Source organism: Hemitrygon akajei, chromosome 9 (genome assembly GCF_048418815.1).
Source record: "Hemitrygon akajei chromosome 9, sHemAka1.3, whole genome shotgun sequence".
Lineage (NCBI taxonomy): Eukaryota > Metazoa > Chordata > Chondrichthyes > Myliobatiformes > Dasyatidae > Hemitrygon > Hemitrygon akajei.
This window is the reverse complement of record NC_133132.1, coordinates 179,431,952-179,444,285: the sequence shown is the minus strand read 5'-3', so window position 1 is coordinate 179,444,285 and position 12,334 is coordinate 179,431,952.

The following is a 12,334-nucleotide window of genomic DNA, read 5'->3' as shown; positions in this document are numbered from 1 at the left end:
GGGCTGAATTGCCCACTGCCTGTATGGTTTAAAATTTAAACCTAATCCAGATGGGGTGCACATCCCCATAAATTTTAGGCACTTCCCGATTAACTCTGGTTTTAGCCGCACAAACCCAAAGCACACCCTGATTGACCCTTGTTAAATCCCCATAGACTTAGTGCTCCGGGTCGAGAGGGGTAAATTTCAACAGGGATGAGTGTTGGACTTGGTTAGTGAAGGCGTCGGTCATTTTGAAGTGGCAGGGTCGTGTGAAACTGAATCTCAAGTGGCAAGTTCAGAAAGCACAAGAGGGCTGAATTGCCCACTGCCCGCATAATTTCACCCTAACTTAGTAAATTCCCATAAATTGGATATTCTGTGTTAAGAGGGGCAGGTTTCAATAAAGGCAAGTGGTGGACCTGGTTAATGAAGGCGTGGGCCAGTTCAAAGTGGCAGGGTCACGTGAAATTGAATCTCAAGTGGCGAGATCAAAAAACACGAGGGGGCTTTTTTGCCCACTGCCCGCATAATCTCAACCTAACCTTACAGTGACACGCTCTTCATTCTCCAGGCCACTGGAGGCCAATAAGAAGGCTTAGATATTTAAACCCAAATGGACAGTGTACCTTTAAGAGTTGAATAGGTAAGGCTGCTTGGTATCCTAGCAACAGATAGGGTCTGCAGTTGGAGTGGTCAGACAGGTTTTAGGACACAATAAAAGTGGAGATGGAGTCCCGGGCTAGGGATGTTTTAACCGGATAGCATTTTTCAGAGACCTCCCCGGGAGACCGGAGTGATGGGAGTAAGTGGATTTGGTCTCCCAGGCGGGAGTCAAGCGTTGTTGGAGGCAGTTTGTTGGAGTTAAAATGGTTGACCAAGACACAAAACTAGTGGTAAGAATATTATTGTTTTATTTTCCATGTAACCCTTGGCATATAGATGCCAGGTAGTGATTTTTTTAAAAAAATATCATTACCCTTAGAATTACATGCCTCTCATTATTGGTCCCTGGGAGGAATACAGGCAGTGTCTGAGCCTGACACTGTTGGGCCACCTCGAGTAGGGTGTCTAGTGATTAAAGGCCCGAAACACCTGATGATCCGAGGTTACATTACTGATGATGTGTCCCAGTGCACACCCGGTTCGTTGAACCAAGTGGTGTCGGACCTTGATAATGAAAGGCATGGTCCAGATTAACCTGGCTTTATTATACTAGCTCATTCGCCATAGCAGTTCATATACCGTCATTTAAAATTCTGTATTCTAATATCTCCTAGTCAAACATATATATTCACTAGCTTAAAACTTAAACCTAATCTTAAAGTTTAGATGGGGTACACACCCCCACAAACCCTACTAAAGTTTAGAGGGGGTACACACCCCCACAAACCCTACTAAAGTTTAGATGGGGTACACACCCCCACAAACCCTACTAAAGTTTAGATGGGGTACACACCCCCACAAACCCTATTAAAGTTTAGATGGGGTACACACCCCCACAAACCCTACTAAAGTTTAGATGGGGTACACACCCCCACAAACCCTATTCACTCCCCGATTAACCCTGGCTTTAGCCCCACAAACCCAAAGCACATCCTGATTGACCCTTGCTAAACTCCCATAGACATTGTCCCGTGTCAAGAGGGGTAATTTCAACAGGAATAAGTGTTGGGTCTGATTGGTGAAGGCGTCGGCCAGTTTAAATATATCCACTAGCCTAAAATTTAAACCTAATCCTAAGGTCCAAAAGGGGCATACACCCCCACAAACCCTAGGAACTCTGGCTTCAGCCGTACAAACCTAAAGCACACCCTGACTGATCAACAGGGATAAGTGTTGGGCCTGGTTGGTAAAGGCGTGGGCCAGTTTAAAGTGGCAGGATCGTGTGAAACTGAATCTCTGGTGGCGAGATCAGAAAGCACAAGAGGGCTGAATTGCCCACTGCCTGTATGGTTTAAAATTTAAACCTAATCCAGATGGGGTGCACATCCCCATAAATTTTAGGCACTTCCCGATTAACTCTGGTTTTAGCCGCACAAACCCAAAGCACACCCTGATTGACCCTTGTTAAATCCCCATAGACTTAGTGCTCCGGGTCGAGAGGGGTAAATTTCAACAGGGATGAGTGTTGGACTTGGTTAGTGAAGGCGTCGGTCATTTTGAAGTGGCAGGGTCGTGTGAAACTGAATCTCAAGTGGCAAGTTCAGAAAGCACAAGAGGGCTGAATTGCCCACTGCCCGCATAATTTCACCCTAACTTAGTAAATTCCCATAAATTGGATATTCTGTGTTAAGAGGGGCAGGTTTCAATAAAGGCAAGTGGTGGACCTGGTTAATGAAGGCGTGGGCCAGTTCAAAGTGGCAGGGTCACGTGAAATTGAATCTCAAGTGGCGAGATCAAAAAACACGAGGGGGCTTTTTTGCCCACTGCCCGCATAATCTCAACCTAACCTTACAGTGACACGCTCTTCATTCTCCAGGCCACTGGAGGCCAATAAGAAGGCTTAGATATTTAAACCCAAATGGACAGTGTACCTTTAAGAGTTGAATAGGTAAGGCTGCTTGGTATCCTAGCAACAGATAGGGTCTGCAGTTGGAGTGGTCAGACAGGTTTTAGGACACAATAAAAGTGGAGATGGAGTCCCGGGCTAGGGATGTTTTAACCGGATAGCATTTTTCAGAGACCTCCCCGGGAGACCGGAGTGATGGGAGTAAGTGGATTTGGTCTCCCAGGCGGGAGTCAAGCGTTGTTGGAGGCAGTTTGTTGGAGTTAAAATGGTTGACCAAGACACAAAACTAGTGGTAAGAATATTATTGTTTTATTTTCCATGTAACCCTTGGCATATAGATGCCAGGTAGTGATTTTTTTAAAAAAATATCATTACCCTTAGAATTACATGCCTCTCATTATTGGTCCCTGGGAGGAATACAGGCAGTGTCTGAGCCTGACACTGTTGGGCCACCTCGAGTAGGGTGTCTAGTGATTAAAGGCCCGAAACACCTGATGATCCGAGGTTACATTACTGATGATGTGTCCCAGTGCACACCCGGTTCGTTGAACCAAGTGGTGTCGGACCTTGATAATGAAAGGCATGGTCCAGATTAACCTGGCTTTATTATACTAGCTCATTCGCCATAGCAGTTCATATACCGTCATTTAAAATTCTGTATTCTAATATCTCCTAGTCAAACATATATATTCACTAGCTTAAAACTTAAACCTAATCTTAAAGTTTAGATGGGGTACACACCCCCACAAACCCTACTAAAGTTTAGAGGGGGTACACACCCCCACAAACCCTATTAAAGTTTAGATGGGGTACACACCCCCACAAACCCTACTAAAGTTTAGATGGGGTACACACCCCCACAAACCCTATTCACTCCCCGATTAACCCTGGCTTTAGCCCCACAAACCCAAAGCACATCCTGATTGACCCTTGCTAAACTCCCATAGACATTGTCCCGTGTCAAGAGGGGTAATTTCAACAGGAATAAGTGTTGGGTCTGATTGGTGAAGGCGTCGGCCAGTTTAAATATATCCACTAGCCTAAAATTTAAACCTAATCCTAAGGTCCAAAAGGGGCATACACCCCCACAAACCCTAGGAACTCTGGCTTCAGCCGTACAAACCTAAAGCACACCCTGACTGATCAACAGGGATAAGTGTTGGGCCTGGTTGGTAAAGGCGTGGGCCAGTTTAAAGTGGCAGGATCGTGTGAAACTGAATCTCTGGTGGCGAGATCAGAAAGCACAAGAGGGCTGAATTGCCCACTGCCTGTATGGTTTAAAATTTAAACCTAATCCAGATGGGGTGCACATCCCCATAAATTTTAGGCACTTCCCGATTAACTCTGGTTTTAGCCGCACAAACCCAAAGCACACCCTGATTGACCCTTGTTAAATCCCCATAGACTTAGTGCTCCGGGTCGAGAGGGGTAAATTTCAACAGGGATGAGTGTTGGACTTGGTTAGTGAAGGCGTCGGTCATTTTGAAGTGGCAGGGTCGTGTGAAACTGAATCTCAAGTGGCAAGTTCAGAAAGCACAAGAGGGCTGAATTGCCCACTGCCCGCATAATTTCACCCTAACTTAGTAAATTCCCATAAATTGGATATTCTGTGTTAAGAGGGGCAGGTTTCAATAAAGGCAAGTGGTGGACCTGGTTAATGAAGGCGTGGGCCAGTTCAAAGTGGCAGGGTCACGTGAAATTGAATCTCAAGTGGCGAGATCAAAAAACACGAGGGGGCTTTTTTGCCCACTGCCCGCATAATCTCAACCTAACCTTACAGTGACACGCTCTTCATTCTCCAGGCCACTGGAGGCCAATAAGAAGGCTTAGATATTTAAACCCAAATGGACAGTGTACCTTTAAGAGTTGAATAGGTAAGGCTGCTTGGTATCCTAGCAACAGATAGGGTCTGCAGTTGGAGTGGTCAGACAGGTTTTAGGACACAATAAAAGTGGAGATGGAGTCCCGGGCTAGGGATGTTTTAACCGGATAGCATTTTTCAGAGACCTCCCCGGGAGACCGGAGTGATGGGAGTAAGTGGATTTGGTCTCCCAGGCGGGAGTCAAGCGTTGTTGGAGGCAGTTTGTTGGAGTTAAAATGGTTGACCAAGACACAAAACTAGTGGTAAGAATATTATTGTTTTATTTTCCATGTAACCCTTGGCATATAGATGCCAGGTAGTGATTTTTTTAAAAAAATATCATTACCCTTAGAATTACATGCCTCTCATTATTGGTCCCTGGGAGGAATACAGGCAGTGTCTGAGCCTGACACTGTTGGGCCACCTCGAGTAGGGTGTCTAGTGATTAAAGGCCCGAAACACCTGATGATCCGAGGTTACATTACTGATGATGTGTCCCAGTGCACACCCGGTTCGTTGAACCAAGTGGTGTCGGACCTTGATAATGAAAGGCATGGTCCAGATTAACCTGGCTTTATTATACTAGCTCATTCGCCATAGCAGTTCATATACCGTCATTTAAAATTCTGTATTCTAATATCTCCTAGTCAAACATATATATTCACTAGCTTAAAACTTAAACCTAATCTTAAAGTTTAGATGGGGTACACACCCCCACAAACCCTACTAAAGTTTAGAGGGGGTACACACCCCCACAAACCCTATTAAAGTTTAGATGGGGTACACACCCCCACAAACCCTACTAAAGTTTAGATGGGGTACACACCCCCACAAACCCTATTCACTCCCCGATTAACCCTGGCTTTAGCCCCACAAACCCAAAGCACATCCTGATTGACCCTTGCTAAACTCCCATAGACATTGTCCCGTGTCAAGAGGGGTAATTTCAACAGGAATAAGTGTTGGGTCTGATTGGTGAAGGCGTCGGCCAGTTTAAATATATCCACTAGCCTAAAATTTAAACCTAATCCTAAGGTCCAAAAGGGGCATACACCCCCACAAACCCTAGGAACTCTGGCTTCAGCCGTACAAACCTAAAGCACACCCTGACTGATCAACAGGGATAAGTGTTGGGCCTGGTTGGTAAAGGCGTGGGCCAGTTTAAAGTGGCAGGATCGTGTGAAACTGAATCTCTGGTGGCGAGATCAGAAAGCACAAGAGGGCTGAATTGCCCACTGCCTGTATGGTTTAAAATTTAAACCTAATCCAGATGGGGTGCACATCCCCATAAATTTTAGGCACTTCCCGATTAACTCTGGTTTTAGCCGCACAAACCCAAAGCACACCCTGATTGACCCTTGTTAAATCCCCATAGACTTAGTGCTCCGGGTCGAGAGGGGTAAATTTCAACAGGGATGAGTGTTGGACTTGGTTAGTGAAGGCGTCGGTCATTTTGAAGTGGCAGGGTCGTGTGAAACTGAATCTCAAGTGGCAAGTTCAGAAAGCACAAGAGGGCTGAATTGCCCACTGCCCGCATAATTTCACCCTAACTTAGTAAATTCCCATAAATTGGATATTCTGTGTTAAGAGGGGCAGGTTTCAATAAAGGCAAGTGGTGGACCTGGTTAATGAAGGCGTGGGCCAGTTCAAAGTGGCAGGGTCACGTGAAATTGAATCTCAAGTGGCGAGATCAAAAAACACGAGGGGGCTTTTTTGCCCACTGCCCGCATAATCTCAACCTAACCTTACAGTGACACGCTCTTCATTCTCCAGGCCACTGGAGGCCAATAAGAAGGCTTAGATATTTAAACCCAAATGGACAGTGTACCTTTAAGAGTTGAATAGGTAAGGCTGCTTGGTATCCTAGCAACAGATAGGGTCTGCAGTTGGAGTGGTCAGACAGGTTTTAGGACACAATAAAAGTGGAGATGGAGTCCCGGGCTAGGGATGTTTTAACCGGATAGCATTTTTCAGAGACCTCCCCGGGAGACCGGAGTGATGGGAGTAAGTGGATTTGGTCTCCCAGGCGGGAGTCAAGCGTTGTTGGAGGCAGTTTGTTGGAGTTAAAATGGTTGACCAAGACACAAAACTAGTGGTAAGAATATTATTGTTTTATTTTCCATGTAACCCTTGGCATATAGATGCCAGGTAGTGATTTTTTTAAAAAAATATCATTACCCTTAGAATTACATGCCTCTCATTATTGGTCCCTGGGAGGAATACAGGCAGTGTCTGAGCCTGACACTGTTGGGCCACCTCGAGTAGGGTGTCTAGTGATTAAAGGCCCGAAACACCTGATGATCCGAGGTTACATTACTGATGATGTGTCCCAGTGCACACCCGGTTCGTTGAACCAAGTGGTGTCGGACCTTGATAATGAAAGGCATGGTCCAGATTAACCTGGCTTTATTATACTAGCTCATTCGCCATAGCAGTTCATATACCGTCATTTAAAATTCTGTATTCTAATATCTCCTAGTCAAACATATATATTCACTAGCTTAAAACTTAAACCTAATCTTAAAGTTTAGATGGGGTACACACCCCCACAAACCCTACTAAAGTTTAGAGGGGGTACACACCCCCACAAACCCTATTAAAGTTTAGATGGGGTACACACCCCCACAAACCCTACTAAAGTTTAGATGGGGTACACACCCCCACAAACCCTATTCACTCCCCGATTAACCCTGGCTTTAGCCCCACAAACCCAAAGCACATCCTGATTGACCCTTGCTAAACTCCCATAGACATTGTCCCGTGTCAAGAGGGGTAATTTCAACAGGAATAAGTGTTGGGTCTGATTGGTGAAGGCGTCGGCCAGTTTAAATATATCCACTAGCCTAAAATTTAAACCTAATCCTAAGGTCCAAAAGGGGCATACACCCCCACAAACCCTAGGAACTCTGGCTTCAGCCGTACAAACCTAAAGCACACCCTGACTGATCAACAGGGATAAGTGTTGGGCCTGGTTGGTAAAGGCGTGGGCCAGTTTAAAGTGGCAGGATCGTGTGAAACTGAATCTCTGGTGGCGAGATCAGAAAGCACAAGAGGGCTGAATTGCCCACTGCCTGTATGGTTTAAAATTTAAACCTAATCCAGATGGGGTGCACATCCCCATAAATTTTAGGCACTTCCCGATTAACTCTGGTTTTAGCCGCACAAACCCAAAGCACACCCTGATTGACCCTTGTTAAATCCCCATAGACTTAGTGCTCCGGGTCGAGAGGGGTAAATTTCAACAGGGATGAGTGTTGGACTTGGTTAGTGAAGGCGTCGGTCATTTTGAAGTGGCAGGGTCGTGTGAAACTGAATCTCAAGTGGCAAGTTCAGAAAGCACAAGAGGGCTGAATTGCCCACTGCCCGCATAATTTCACCCTAACTTAGTAAATTCCCATAAATTGGATATTCTGTGTTAAGAGGGGCAGGTTTCAATAAAGGCAAGTGGTGGACCTGGTTAATGAAGGCGTGGGCCAGTTCAAAGTGGCAGGGTCACGTGAAATTGAATCTCAAGTGGCGAGATCAAAAAACACGAGGGGGCTTTTTTGCTCACTGCCCGCATAATCTCAACCTAACCTTACAGTGACACGCTCTTCATTCTCCAGGCCACTGGAGGCCAATAAGAAGGCTTAGATATTTAAACCCAAATGGACAGTGTACCTTTAAGAGTTGAATAGGTAAGGCTGCTTGGTATCCTAGCAACAGATAGGGTCTGCAGTTGGAGTGGTCAGACAGGTTTTAGGACACAATAAAAGTGGAGATGGAGTCCCGGGCTAGGGATGTTTTAACCGGATAGCATTTTTCAGAGACCTCCCCGGGAGACCGGAGTGATGGGAGTAAGTGGATTTGGTCTCCCAGGCGGGAGTCAAGCGTTGTTGGAGGCAGTTTGTTGGAGTTAAAATGGTTGACCAAGACACAAAACTAGTGGTAAGAATATTATTGTTTTATTTTCCATGTAACCCTTGGCATATAGATGCCAGGTAGTGATTTTTTTAAAAAAATATCATTACCCTTAGAATTACATGCCTCTCATTATTGGTCCCTGGGAGGAATACAGGCAGTGTCTGAGCCTGACACTGTTGGGCCACCTCGAGTAGGGTGTCTAGTGATTAAAGGCCCGAAACACCTGATGATCCGAGGTTACATTACTGATGATGTGTCCCAGTGCACACCCGGTTCGTTGAACCAAGTGGTGTCGGACCTTGATAATGAAAGGCATGGTCCAGATTAACCTGGCTTTATTATACTAGCTCATTCGCCATAGCAGTTCATATACCGTCATTTAAAATTCTGTATTCTAATATCTCCTAGTCAAACATATATATTCACTAGCTTAAAACTTAAACCTAATCTTAAAGTTTAGATGGGGTACACACCCCCACAAACCCTACTAAAGTTTAGAGGGGGTACACACCCCCACAAACCCTATTAAAGTTTAGATGGGGTACACACCCCCACAAACCCTACTAAAGTTTAGATGGGGTACACACCCCCACAAACCCTATTCACTCCCCGATTAACCCTGGCTTTAGCCCCACAAACCCAAAGCACATCCTGATTGACCCTTGCTAAACTCCCATAGACATTGTCCCGTGTCAAGAGGGGTAATTTCAACAGGAATAAGTGTTGGGTCTGATTGGTGAAGGCGTCGGCCAGTTTAAATATATCCACTAGCCTAAAATTTAAACCTAATCCTAAGGTCCAAAAGGGGCATACACCCCCACAAACCCTAGGAACTCTGGCTTCAGCCGTACAAACCTAAAGCACACCCTGACTGATCAACAGGGATAAGTGTTGGGCCTGGTTGGTAAAGGCGTGGGCCAGTTTAAAGTGGCAGGATCGTGTGAAACTGAATCTCTGGTGGCGAGATCAGAAAGCACAAGAGGGCTGAATTGCCCACTGCCTGTATGGTTTAAAATTTAAACCTAATCCAGATGGGGTGCACATCCCCATAAATTTTAGGCACTTCCCGATTAACTCTGGTTTTAGCCGCACAAACCCAAAGCACACCCTGATTGACCCTTGTTAAATCCCCATAGACTTAGTGCTCCGGGTCGAGAGGGGTAAATTTCAACAGGGATGAGTGTTGGACTTGGTTAGTGAAGGCGTCGGTCATTTTGAAGTGGCAGGGTCGTGTGAAACTGAATCTCAAGTGGCAAGTTCAGAAAGCACAAGAGGGCTGAATTGCCCACTGCCCGCATAATTTCACCCTAACTTAGTAAATTCCCATAAATTGGATATTCTGTGTTAAGAGGGGCAGGTTTCAATAAAGGCAAGTGGTGGACCTGGTTAATGAAGGCGTGGGCCAGTTCAAAGTGGCAGGGTCACGTGAAATTGAATCTCAAGTGGCGAGATCAAAAAACACGAGGGGGCTTTTTTGCCCACTGCCCGCATAATCTCAACCTAACCTTACAGTGACACGCTCTTCATTCTCCAGGCCACTGGAGGCCAATAAGAAGGCTTAGATATTTAAACCCAAATGGACAGTGTACCTTTAAGAGTTGAATAGGTAAGGCTGCTTGGTATCCTAGCAACAGATAGGGTCTGCAGTTGGAGTGGTCAGACAGGTTTTAGGACACAATAAAAGTGGAGATGGAGTCCCGGGCTAGGGATGTTTTAACCGGATAGCATTTTTCAGAGACCTCCCCGGGAGACCGGAGTGATGGGAGTAAGTGGATTTGGTCTCCCAGGCGGGAGTCAAGCGTTGTTGGAGGCAGTTTGTTGGAGTTAAAATGGTTGACCAAGACACAAAACTAGTGGTAAGAATATTATTGTTTTATTTTCCATGTAACCCTTGGCATATAGATGCCAGGTAGTGATTTTTTTAAAAAAATATCATTACCCTTAGAATTACATGCCTCTCATTATTGGTCCCTGGGAGGAATACAGGCAGTGTCTGAGCCTGACACTGTTGGGCCACCTCGAGTAGGGTGTCTAGTGATTAAAGGCCCGAAACACCTGATGATCCGAGGTTACATTACTGATGATGTGTCCCAGTGCACACCCGGTTCGTTGAACCAAGTGGTGTCGGACCTTGATAATGAAAGGCATGGTCCAGATTAACCTGGCTTTATTATACTAGCTCATTCGCCATAGCAGTTCATATACCGTCATTTAAAATTCTGTATTCTAATATCTCCTAGTCAAACATATATATTCACTAGCTTAAAACTTAAACCTAATCTTAAAGTTTAGATGGGGTACACACCCCCACAAACCCTACTAAAGTTTAGAGGGGGTACACACCCCCACAAACCCTATTAAAGTTTAGATGGGGTACACACCCCCACAAACCCTACTAAAGTTTAGATGGGGTACACACCCCCACAAACCCTATTCACTCCCCGATTAACCCTGGCTTTAGCCCCACAAACCCAAAGCACATCCTGATTGACCCTTGCTAAACTCCCATAGACATTGTCCCGTGTCAAGAGGGGTAATTTCAACAGGAATAAGTGTTGGGTCTGATTGGTGAAGGCGTCGGCCAGTTTAAATATATCCACTAGCCTAAAATTTAAACCTAATCCTAAGGTCCAAAAGGGGCATACACCCCCACAAACCCTAGGAACTCTGGCTTCAGCCGTACAAACCTAAAGCACACCCTGACTGATCAACAGGGATAAGTGTTGGGCCTGGTTGGTAAAGGCGTGGGCCAGTTTAAAGTGGCAGGATCGTGTGAAACTGAATCTCTGGTGGCGAGATCAGAAAGCACAAGAGGGCTGAATTGCCCACTGCCTGTATGGTTTAAAATTTAAACCTAATCCAGATGGGGTGCACATCCCCATAAATTTTAGGCACTTCCCGATTAACTCTGGTTTTAGCCGCACAAACCCAAAGCACACCCTGATTGACCCTTGTTAAATCCCCATAGACTTAGTGCTCCGGGTCGAGAGGGGTAAATTTCAACAGGGATGAGTGTTGGACTTGGTTAGTGAAGGCGTCGGTCATTTTGAAGTGGCAGGGTCGTGTGAAACTGAATCTCAAGTGGCAAGTTCAGAAAGCACAAGAGGGCTGAATTGCCCACTGCCCGCATAATTTCACCCTAACTTAGTAAATTCCCATAAATTGGATATTCTGTGTTAAGAGGGGCAGGTTTCAATAAAGGCAAGTGGTGGACCTGGTTAATGAAGGCGTGGGCCAGTTCAAAGTGGCAGGGTCACGTGAAATTGAATCTCAAGTGGCGAGATCAAAAAACACGAGGGGGCTTTTTTGCCCACTGCCCGCATAATCTCAACCTAACCTTACAGTGACACGCTCTTCATTCTCCAGGCCACTGGAGGCCAATAAGAAGGCTTAGATATTTAAACCCAAATGGACAGTGTACCTTTAAGAGTTGAATAGGTAAGGCTGCTTGGTATCCTAGCAACAGATAGGGTCTGCAGTTGGAGTGGTCAGACAGGTTTTAGGACACAATAAAAGTGGAGATGGAGTCCCGGGCTAGGGATGTTTTAACCGGATAGCATTTTTCAGAGACCTCCCCGGGAGACCGGAGTGATGGGAGTAAGTGGATTTGGTCTCCCAGGCGGGAGTCAAGCGTTGTTGGAGGCAGTTTGTTGGAGTTAAAATGGTTGACCAAGACACAAAACTAGTGGTAAGAATATTATTGTTTTATTTTCCATGTAACCCTTGGCATATAGATGCCAGGTAGTGATTTTTTTAAAAAAATATCATTACCCTTAGAATTACATGCCTCTCATTATTGGTCCCTGGGAGGAATACAGGCAGTGTCTGAGCCTGACACTGTTGGGCCACCTCGAGTAGGGTGTCTAGTGATTAAAGGCCCGAAACACCTGATGATCCGAGGTTACATTACTGATGATGTGTCCCAGTGCACACCCGGTTCGTTGAACCAAGTGGTGTCGGACCTTGATAATGAAAGGCATGGTCCAGATTAACCTGGCTTTATTATACTAGCTCATTCGCCATAGCAGTTCATATACCGTCATTTAAAATTCTGTATTCTAATATCTCCTAGTCAAACA